At 35.2% G+C, this 11,891-nt stretch overlaps 1 long non-coding RNA gene across 1 annotated transcript; it reads right to left on the bottom strand.

Annotated features, from left to right (window-relative positions):
• Positions 1 to 8,907: 8,907 nt before the first annotated feature.
• Positions 8,908 to 11,662, bottom strand: LOC122141985. The gene is made up of 4 exons (XR_006158261.1): positions 11,578 to 11,662; positions 11,379 to 11,457; positions 11,187 to 11,248; positions 8,908 to 9,284 (listed from the first exon to the last, which is right to left on the bottom strand). It is a non-coding gene; the product is annotated as an uncharacterized LOC122141985 (long non-coding RNA).
• Between the last annotated feature and the right edge of the window lie 229 nt (positions 11,663 to 11,891).

The following is an 11,891-nucleotide window of genomic DNA, read 5'->3' as shown; positions in this document are numbered from 1 at the left end:
AAACCATTCTAATATTGTAATCACTACAAAAAAATGTTTTTTAAATAAACTTTTTTTTTTTTTTTTTTTTTTTTTTTTTACAAAAGATGCATTAAATTGATCAAAATGACTGTATTCATTGCTATCCTCCATGTGCAGTAATGTCAGTTGTGTAAAACTCGTAGATTCTGGCATTTTAGGAAAACAATCAGTTGAATGCTTTCTCATGCTTTTCGCAGCACTTCCCTTAAGTGTTGCCTTTTTGGGCAATTTTCACAGACTTTTTCCCACAACGGCTCAACACCTCAAACTTTTATAAATCAATAATACTCTTTTCTAAACATTTACCATCTTATTTTCAAACCCGTCCAACCTTTTTCTTCTTATTTGCCAGATTCTTAGTGTCTTCTCTTGATTTTTGCACATGAAGGTGATTTTTGTTGTGTTCTGTTCAATGAAGCTGCCTGCTGAGCATCTGTTTCTCAAACTAGAGAACCTGAAGTATTTGTCTTCTTATAAAGTGGTGCATCTGATTTCTTTTGCTGTCCTGGTTAAATTCTGTTTGCTTTCTTCTTTCAAGACAGACTATGCATACTTTGCATAGAAAATAGCCTTGCTTAAAATAACAAAAAACTGACAAATTAAAAAGAAAACAGTTTTTTTTGGCGGGTCCATTTTTGGAATCAAAATCAGACTTTTGACATGCAAAATGTACTTCAGCAGCTGAAAAGGGCTTTGTATGTTATTTCCACACTTCATTAAGCAGCACAGCTGTGTTTAAACAATACGAAAGGTCTCATGAGAGCTAAATTAGTGCATGAGAAAGGATTATGCAACACATTGTTATTTTACTATACTGGAGTCAGTGTTGCTGAAAATGGGGCCAACAAATAATAACATGCACTGTATTTTTGATCAGTTAAATGCTACTTTGGTATAAAAAGACCTTTTCATTTCTTCTGGAAGCATAAAATAGTGAATCTTAACTTGAAAGGTTATGCCTCTGTTTACACAATTAAAATTGAAAAAGCAAGGCACTACGATGAGTTCAGCTGTTTTAATAATTGCTTCTGTTAATGCTACTTGGTATATAGCCAAATTTGATTATTCACTGAATGCAAAATGTCTTGTTAACATCATGAACTATTGTCACAATAACTATATTTTAGTTCAGGTAATGACCAGTTAGCAACAAGAATTTTCACTAAACAATTTATACGAAGTAAAGACAATCATTTCTTCTGAAGTAAACAACATAAATGCATTATTACACAGACACACAAGACCTCAGCAATCAAGACACAAATCTCTAACGGTGACAATCAACATCATCAAGTTAAAGATGAGCTCCTTTCATCACCATACACACAAACTAACAGTGATGAAAAAAAAAGAAAAACAAAATGCAAACCCAGAATTTATTCATACTACAGGACTTGCTGGCAGCTCACATAAAATTAACAAATTAAAACAATATGTATGTATGTATAAATAAATACATACATACATAAATGAAAGTATATTTATAATTAATTTTCTTGGAATATTATATTATTTATATTAAATAAAACATTTTGTTTATAGAACAAATTTAGGTCTAACAAACATTTTAATGTACCGTAGATTCAAAGTATTTCTGTAACTCAAAAAGTACTACATAACATATACTGTACCATCTACTATGTCGATTAAAAGTATTTCATAACCTTCTTGGTTATTAACTATACTGATTGTATAGTTGAAATATTTACAGTGCACATAGCCAAGACATTCATGTTTAATTCAACAACCTTTCAGTTATTACATCAAGACAGTTTCACCAGGAGGCTGGGCTGGGACTGGAGAGGGCCTGTTTGCTTATATCCTGCGGAGGATTTGCAATCAGTTAGTACTCATGTGTAGACAATGGCTGGAAAGACAGAGTTATCTGAGCGGACGGGACGGAGACCTGTCGAGACTTACTGCAGGGGGTTCAAAGTGTAAATGAGGTGCCAAAGCCGCTGACTGCAGCAGAAGGATTCGCTCTGTTCTGAGCAGATAGAGCCACAGGAATTAAAAGAGCATCTGTCAGACCGAATGGGACCCGAAAGAAAGCTCTTAAAGCTGGCAGATGATTGTAAATATCCCTGCAGGTTTATGCCACTCTGGGCATTTTTAACCCAAACTTTTAAACCTGGAGAAAAATCTGGACGTACAGAAAGTATAGCTGTGTGCTTTGAACATTAATGTGGAACAGCAATGGTGAACCAATATCGCAACATAAATATCATGCAATATGTGATAATGTCAGAAAAATTAATACAGTGACAACACAAATCTCTTTTGTTTAGTTTTTAAGACTTTTCTTCATAAATAATCACAGTTTAGCAGTGACATTAATTGTAACTGTAAAATATATATTGGGGCATTAGCAATGGAAGTGACCGAATAAGCAGAATGAGTTGCGGCATATGTTAATTAGAGATATGTTAATTGAAAGAGTCTGGGTTTCTTGATAACACTGCAACTCGTCCTCTTAAAATCATCTTCACTAAAGATGTGTTATTTTACTGTTTCCCCAAAACCGACACTTTTAAATAAGGCTGTTAATAACTTAAAGGCATACAGGAGCTCTCAGGCCTGAACTAAAAAGAAGGCTTCAATGAAAATGTCCAATAGTTTGTCTCTCAACAAAAAATAAATAAATAAATAAATAAATAAAATAATGCAGAACTAAAGAATAAAACTGTCAAACATGGAATTTGCATATCATTTTTGATGACAAGTTATTAGTACTGAATATAGTAAGAAAATAATTTTGGTAGACTAGGTTTCAGAAATGTTAATGCTCAAATATACACTGTAGATCACTAGATAAATGCATCCGTGTAGATCATTACAAGGGGTTTTCAGGTTAGAGTAAAAACTGATACAAGATCTCATATCATTGGGAAATGTATTAATATTTACATGGAGTTATATAAAGTATTCATATATTGATATTATATTATTATTAAGAATATTTGTAACATCTTATAGGGATGAATTCTCACGTTTAACTAGTTGCTCATTAGCATGTTATTAACATATTGTCTGTTTATTTATAGTGCTTATAAAGCACATATTCTGCATGACTAAATTCTCATCCCTAATCCTGCCCAATACCTAAACTTAACATTTACCTTACTAATTATTAATAAGCAGCAAATTAGGAGTTTGAGGCAAAAGTCATAGTTAATGGTTTGTTAATAGCAAGTATTAGACCTTAAAATAAAGTGTGACCAGAATATTTTCTCTGTGTTATAATTATGCTAATCAAAGTAGGCATCCATAAACTTTTGCCCTTTTGTCTGAAATATAAATTCAAGCCTATGCTATTGCATTCACAGACAATGGCTTTGAAGTGCATAAAACATTTATTTGTGTCCTTTTCCCTCAGTACATTGTGAAAGTAAATGGAATGTTCTATTTAAGTTGGTCATGTTAATTTATTACTGTTGGAAAAGTGTCAGAATAAATATACCCTAAACTGTGTTGGACTTTGAGCACGCGAAACATGGTCATATAATGATGTCACAGTCTCTGGCATCTTGTTTTTTGTTTTAATAATTTAACACATAATACATCCAAATGTTCAAATATTCAGTCTACTTAACTTTACTGCAGTGCTGCAATCCTGCAGATTTAAGGTTTGTATTCTTTTAATTTAGATAACATATCATATCCATGACATATCAGTCTTCTATTGGTCATACATATTTACCTGATACGAATTCGCAGGGCAGAGTGTACCAAAATTGAAACGTAACAAAATTCACATGAGATTGTGTTTTCTGTCTCCTGCATTTGTATGTGTATGAATGGAAGTCAAAGGAACGATAAGTATAGTGTGACCAGCCTTTACACATACTAACTTTCTATTAGTGCTTCAGAAAACCCATCCAGAAGTATTATTTGTCTATTCACATTTATATGAAATGTTCATGTTTGTTTGGCAAGGCATAAAAAAACTATATTATTAAAATAATAATAATAATAAATAATAAAAAAAACAATAATGTTTTGTATTTAGTAATGTTTAGTTGCCATATGTGCCTAAAAATCCAAAATCCAAAAAAGAGGTGACTCGAGTGTTGGATCACACTGAAAGCTCTAGGTGTTTTTATGTGACACAGAATCACCATGGCAACAGGGCATTACAGATTTGAGCGGCTTGATTTGCTTATACTGTAAGGTTGTTTTGCCTTAAACCCAGAGACCTGCGAGTCGTGACCTTGGGTTAGAGCTCAATGGTACAAGATTCAAGTCACAACATCTATCTATATAAATCTTACAAATCCTTTATTTTGAGACGAATTCTAACTCAAATCCATCCCAAGCCGACACAATAGCTGACCTCCCGCTACTGTTTCTAGTCGGTGTGGATTCACTCTTGGTTTTATTCTCAATAGATATATCTGCAGATAATGTCAACTCTTCTTTGTGAACATCTCACGGTAAGTGACACATCTATATCAGGATGTTGTTGTTGGCCGTGATTCTCTTTTTAACACCAACACAGGCTCTGCCATCCTCGTTAGACTCAGATCTCAATGTGCGCAATACTGTCTAAACGTTTAAACAGGATTGTCAGACCAGTATAGCCTATAAGCGCTACTAAATGGGTAATGGGTACTAAAGTCTCATGGTAGTGATTCAAAATACTCAAAATCCTCCAGGCGGTTTTTAACACCCTGCCTGTATTAACTCTTATGACCCTACACTCACCAGAAGCACACTAAACCGCTGATGACACCGGAGTTATCATCCACAATAATGACAAACACCATGCAGAAGGCAGTCAGCAGATCTGACCGCAAGGTACAAATGTGCAAATGGAGAATAACATTTTTGGATTCTGATTACATCGGATGTGATGTACATCAGCAAACTCGCCATGAGTTTAAGGACACGAGTTTAGCCTTGGCCTGAAGGAAGGTGTTCTTCAGTCCCAGTGGATGTGATCAATGGGATGGGGTGGGGAGGGGGACGGTTGGTACAATTGAATATCAGTGAAAGTGCAATTTCGTTCATGAAATATTCATCAGCAGTATTGGAAAGAATGTACAAGTGTTGGATGATTTATACTCTCAAGCAAAATGGTAATACAACTCCCAGTGTGTCTGCAGCGCCCCAGAGGAATGTATCATTTTGGTACAAAACGAAGCCTTTTCATTGATTATGCTTAAAGCTGTAGAACTTCAAAAAGGTGGCTTACATGAAGGCGAGATATGAATTTACATCAGCTAGCTCTATGTGAAATACTTTTCCAATATACTGTATCCCATTTTATCAAACAAATTGAGAGCTTTTCATGTTCTTGTTAACAGAACCAAGTAAGAGGAAAGTAGTGAATTGTAGCAGTTTTTAAAATTCAGTTGCAGTCAAGGGCGTAGTTTTGGTTTGAACATTATGGGGGGTTGAAGTGTGAACTGTTTTAGTAGAGTTCCAGGTCATGCTCACTCATAAGTGTTACAGGTGCACTACTGAGTGGAGTGAGGAGCCAGGAACCGAGGGAGACGAGGAGTACATCAATCCAAATAGATTTAATATTGACAAGGAAACACGGAAAACTCACATAATACATGTAGACATAAACAATACCGGACACTGAACTAAAGACAGGGAACACTATTTAAACACATGACAGGATGAGGAGATGAAGAGACACACCTGGGATCAATGGAAATAAATGGGGAACACCTGGAATCAAATCAACATAATCAGGACAGGAACAGGAAACTAACTAAATATGGGCATAGGAGGGCACATGGGGAGCAAAACACACACAAAACATGGAACAATGTCTGACATAACTCCAGACACTCCGGGGGGTGGGCGCTCTGGAGGCCTCTAGGAACAGGGTTAACAGCTGGAAGGCCTCCAGGGCGATGGCTGTTCCGGGAGCCATGGTGGATCTGGCAGCCCAGGAGGCCATGGTCAAGCAGGTAGTTCAGGAGGCCATGGCAAAGCAGCCTCCGAGGCCACAGCCCCAGCCCCGGCCCCAAAAAAAATACTTGGGGATGCTTACGGGCTCCGAGACCCATGACAGGGGACTGGAGCCCTCCCTGGGCTTAACTGGGGATCCGGAGCCCTCACTGGGCTAAACGAGGAATCAGGAACCCTCACTGGGCTAGTATCTGGAGCCAACACTGGAGAGAGCTCTGGGGCTGGAGCCTACACTTGAGCGAGCTCTGGGGCTGGGAGGAAGGCAGAGAACAGTCCTTTTTTCCTACTCCTCCTCCTTTGGTTATTGGGGAACAGGGCAGCCGGCAGGCTTGTCGCTGCGGTGACCGGCGTGCTTGACTTAGTGGTGGCAGGCGGGCTTGACAATGGCGTGGCCAGCAGGTCTATCTTCAGAGCGGCCAGCAGGCTGGAGAGAGCCGTGGCCAGCAGGCTGGAGAGAGGACTATAATGAGTAAAGCACAAACACGCCCCCTAGTATAGTCCCGCCTCGCTTATTGATCGACAGCTTTCCTTGTAGCCGTTGGAAATTCAAATGCAAAAGAATTGCAATTCCATTTGAGTTTTGGCAGGTTACATGCACGATGCAGAGAGAATGAAAAAGTAAATGTGGTAATTAGTATTGCTATTTAAATATGACAGGCTCATAACTCGTAAGACATGGGAAATACAGTTGCAAATGTACTTTCATTTGAAATGTGGCAGTCACTGTGATTTCACGAAAGAGCAAATGCAAATGGTAATGCAAGATTTACAATTGCATTTGGATTTTGCCACAATGTATGCACCCACATGTGGAAAACGCAATTGAAAATACAAAGTCTTGCAGGGAAATGTGTCATGATTTTTTTTCATGAGTGCGCTCATAATCTTAGTATGCTCAAAAACTGTCATAATTTAAATATAAATAGTAATTTTCTACCCTGAATGAATCCCTCTGATTTGAACGCTGTGTTTGAAGGGCCATGTCTGCTGACACTTCAGTGTAAATGCCCACTGCTATGATTGGCTAACATCTTTTCATATGCTATGGCCATGACATGTGGAGCTCTCTTAAACGTTTACTGCATTTTACTATAGCACCTGCCAACTAATTGTATTGACTTTGAGACATTTGAGACATTTCCAGCAGTATTAAAAATAGCCTGTCTGGTCGAAACTTTAGTGTAAGGACACTGAAATACTTCATTTATTGAAATAGCTTTGGAGTGAAGGCAAAATGGAGTGACGTCTCAACATTAGACTTTTTTTAAACGGATAGAATGAATAAACTAATTTGAGCAGCACAGCATGAAAACACCTACTGTGCTTTTGTTCTTACTAGTCTGCAAAACTGCCCTCACTGTTAGTCTTTGTTGCTATTTGCAAAGCATACCACATCTATCAGAAGTAAAATCCACACTATAAACAAAGCATGGATGCAGCTACTAGCACTAAGCTGGCCAATTAAATGAGCGGACAGAAAGGAAGATGCAAACATATGAACCCAGCGCAGGATACTGCAGTATAAATACCATTACTGCACAAAGCCCCGCAAGTGCCATTTCCACTTTCACAGTAAGTCAGCTCTGCTGTCTGTCGAGGTTGAGTCACAGCTCCTTAGAGTCACAGTAAATGAGAGCGAGCTGCACTTAAATACAAATAAGACTGATGTCCATGGACACAAGCGGTGGACTAAGGCTGTTTTATATTACTCTGAAATGCACAGTTCAGCGCAAATGCAGCACACATGCTTGTAATGGCTTCTAGTCTTTAAAATAAAAATCAAATCAAATCACAAACCAAACCATTCATTAAACCAAAAAATAAAAAAAATAAAAAAGTAAAGAAAGACGTAAAAATGCTGCTTAAATGATGCATACTGTAGCATGGTTGGGCAAAATGCATAATTTAAGAATTGGTTCACTTTTAATTCAGAATTTAGAAAGAAGAATGTAGTTAATTAATAACCTACTAAGATAATTGTTACATTTAAATATATAATTCATTTGAAATGTCTACCAATTTATTTTCAGATATCTTTATATTTATAACAAACACTTGTACAAGGCACTTAGTGTCAGATATGAATTCTGTGTTGCAGCCTTCATCCAAGCATAAAAATATGTTGATTAAAATAATAATTTCATGTTTAATTCAGTGTTTCAATTTTGAAATTTACTAGAAATTAGAGTGAAAGTAATTTCTTTATTTCTTTATTTATTTTGTTTAAAAAGTGCAGTGAGTTCCCATTAGTTACCTTTAGTTAATGCATTAACTAACAGTAACTAACAATGAGCAATACATTTGTTACAATATTTAAATGTTTACAATATTTAAATCCATTAAATGTTTACAGATACAATTCTGATTTTAATAATGCATAGGTAAACATTGGAAATAACATTAACTAAAACAAACTCAATGGCAAATAAACCATTCTTTCATAATATGAATATTTATATTTCAAAAAATTGAAATATTAAAATTTAATTCTACTTTCTTACATTTAAATTTGATTCAAACTGCTAAACATGCAGATCCTCAGTCCTAATAAAAAATCCAATTCAGTCAATTTAAATTCTCAATCTCAGTTAAAACCTGAATGTAACACAACCCAGTAATACTGATGGTAGAGTTGTTGTTAAAGATGGCAATCTACACTGTAAACCCTAATAAGTTGAGACTACTCAAATGATTTGAGTAAAGTGGTTGCGTAAGTAAAATTGAGTAATGGCAAAATTGACAACTCAGTTCAATTGAGTTGACCTAATGTTGGTCTCTTCATTGAATTAACTTAAATGTTCAAGTACAGATAACTTAAAAAGGCAAATAGACTTAACTTAAATTTTCAAGTTTTATATGGTTGTTTACTTGTTTTAATGATTTATAAATGATTTAATACAAATATTGTTTTTCCATAAACTGCTTTATTTGGTTTACATTAAGAAACATTTCTCACATCAAGCTCATATTTTTAAGTCACATTAAGACACTTGAACAGCACTTTAAGGGCATATTTTTAACAGTAAGCTGCATTTTTAAGTCTGTGTTTTAGGCTGCAGGTCTTTCTGCCCCAAGGAAAGTAGAATGTGCTGAATGAAGTCAAACGTGTATCTCAGCGACTTTGGGTAACTCAGGTGCAATGCATAAATTAGTCCGAACATAAGGCACATTGCTTCAGGAAGGTCATGTAGATTGTCCATCACTAATTTTCCCTCGATTACTATTCCAATCGAAGAGGGAGACGAATGCAGAGAGTTGAGGTGCTTAAGAGTCGTCCCATCTTCAACTATCACAATCCCCACTGGCACATCAAGAATTGAGCGGTGATCATCGGACATCTAGTGAATAAACATTAACAAATTAAAATTAATTCACATACATGCAAGCTCATTTACAATACAACAGACACATCCTCCCTTTCCTCATGACAGTCGGGAAGATTAACTTTTCACAGATTCCCAAAGTTTGATATACATCTTTACGCTTGCGCTCCAGACTGTAGTAAACGTGTTTAAACGTGAGGCTGTGAATTAAAGGTAATACATAAATAATGTTTAGTTTCTTGCATAGACCTATCATTTCATAAGGCACCAATGTATCATCAGGAACCACAAATATTAATTTTGTGTTGTTTTTATGATCCTCAAAAAGATGGTTACCGTCGACTTGCATTATTGAATCACCAAAGACTATGGTTTCAGCTAACAATCTTCTTTATGGTTCTATGAACTTCAGTATAATTTCAGTATAATTACTCCAGTCTTCAGCATCACAATCCTTCAAAAATCATTCTAATATGATGATTTATTATCTATCTATGATTTATAACCTGTGATACTTTTTTCAAAAGTTTGGGGTCAGTAATTTTTTTCTTTTTTTTTTTTAAAGAAATTAACACTTATTCAGCAAGGATGTGATAATTGATCAAAAGTAATAGTTAAGACATATGTTGTTAGAAAATATTTCTATTTTGAATAAAAGCTGTTCTTTTTCACTTTTTTCATCAATGAATTCTGAAAAAAGTATCAAAAGTTTACAAAAAAATATTAAGCAGCACAACGGTTTCCAACATTGATAATAAATCAGCATATTGGAATGATTTCTGAAGGATCGACACTGAAGACTGGAGTAATGATGCTGAAAATTCAGCTTTAAATCGCACAAATAATTTATTTTAAAAGTATATTAAAATAGAAAAAAAAAAAAAAAAAACATTATTTCACAATATTACTGTTTTTTTTTTTTTTCTGTATTCTTGATCAAATAAATGCAGCCTTGATGAGAAGAGACTTCTTTTAAAAAGTAATGCGTCCAAACTTGACCAGTACTGTATATCTTGGATGGCCTGAGGTTGAGTAAATTAATAAGAGCAAATTAAAATTGTTTTCATTATGAGGGTTATAGGTAATCTAAACTTTATGTTTGTTATAGTCACTATTAGCCACTAGAGTTTTAATAAATCTTAATAATTTAAAAATATATATTTTAACAATTATATATTAATGTTATATATAAATTTTAAAAATATATATTTTAACAAATTCACAAAAAGTTTACTTTTAGTGGTAACACAGCTTGTCACTGGGGCATTTACTCTCAAATGAACACTTTTATACTTTTTTTTTAACATATTTAAAATGACAATCTGTTACTTGACAGTGAAAATTATAAATAAAGTCTACAAATCACTCATGGGGACATGGTAAATAGACACAGCTCTACTAATGGTAACTTGTTAAAGAAGAAAAAATAAATACACAGATGCATTTAAAAACTACTGTAAAAAGAATAATTAATATTATGCACCAGGGATAATATTACATCCACATAACTATTAATTAATAATATATCTCTGTAAATGTGTCGCAGGCGGGAAAAGGTCTGCGGTTTTTAGTGAACATGACCAGCCAAACAAATTCTTAAAACGATTAACGTTAGGCCTAAGTCAGTATTCACCAGCAGCCCAATTTTACACCAAAAAAAAGAGAAACGTCATTTCACAAATTACACACAGAGACATTTCAGTGTGTCTGGAAATAGATTTTTCTCGAAGTTCGAGCCGCAATAAAAAGACAATAAATATTGTAAACTAACAGCGCTAGTCTGTAAAACACTGGCTAGGTTTGGAAGTTGGGTGATACTAACTTAAACGCATTTATACCTTGTCCATCCGTATAAAAAAATAAAACATTTAACAGACAATAAAGCAAAATGTACAGGCGCGTTATAGATGAACTTACCAGCGTAACTTACTCCTGTGGCCTTACGACTCTTCCTCCTCCTCGCCTGCCTGCTACTGTCCCTGAGGGAGGAAAACGGGAAATTCACATGTTCTTACAGAAAGTTAGTAACACAAACGTGTTTATAACTCGAAAATACTCGAAGGCAGCTAAGCACAATTTAAATATATATTTTACCATTATTCTACGTACCTGTGTACTCTGAGTCTTTCACGACGACTCTCTTCCCACCTGCTTCACCGTCTGTCCGGCTGCTTGTGCTGCTGGCCCGCTGCCAGAGTTAAACGGTAAAGTGTTTTCACCATGCAAATAACATTACAATAAAACGTATAAGGAAATAAAAAAAAAAAAAGTGTGTATAATTATTCGTTACATTTAAATCTTTACTTACCTATTTAACTTTACACTTTATTATTTATTTCTTCTTTCGGGTGGTTCTGCAAATGACTCCGTTCTGGCCTGCAGTCAGTGCTGCGTCTTCAAGCAATTCGACAAAAAATTCCCGCCTATATCGGCCAATCGGCGCTGTTGTCAAGGCAGAATTTCAAGCGCGACCAATCATTTTTAAACAGAGACGTAGCGAATAATTTAAATAAATGGAAATTCTGAGTTTATAACACTTAAAATCTTAATTTAAAAGAATTTTACTGCCAATGAGTAAGTTAAACACATCTGTTTAAGTTTTGATGGCAAAACTGTGTGTTA

The sequence above is a fragment of the Cyprinus carpio genome, chromosome B23 (genome assembly GCF_018340385.1).
Source record: "Cyprinus carpio isolate SPL01 chromosome B23, ASM1834038v1, whole genome shotgun sequence".
In the NCBI taxonomy this organism is placed as follows: domain Eukaryota; kingdom Metazoa; phylum Chordata; class Actinopteri; order Cypriniformes; family Cyprinidae; genus Cyprinus; species Cyprinus carpio.
Note: the sequence above shows the minus strand (reverse complement) of the source record. Positions and strands in the feature narration are given on the sequence as shown.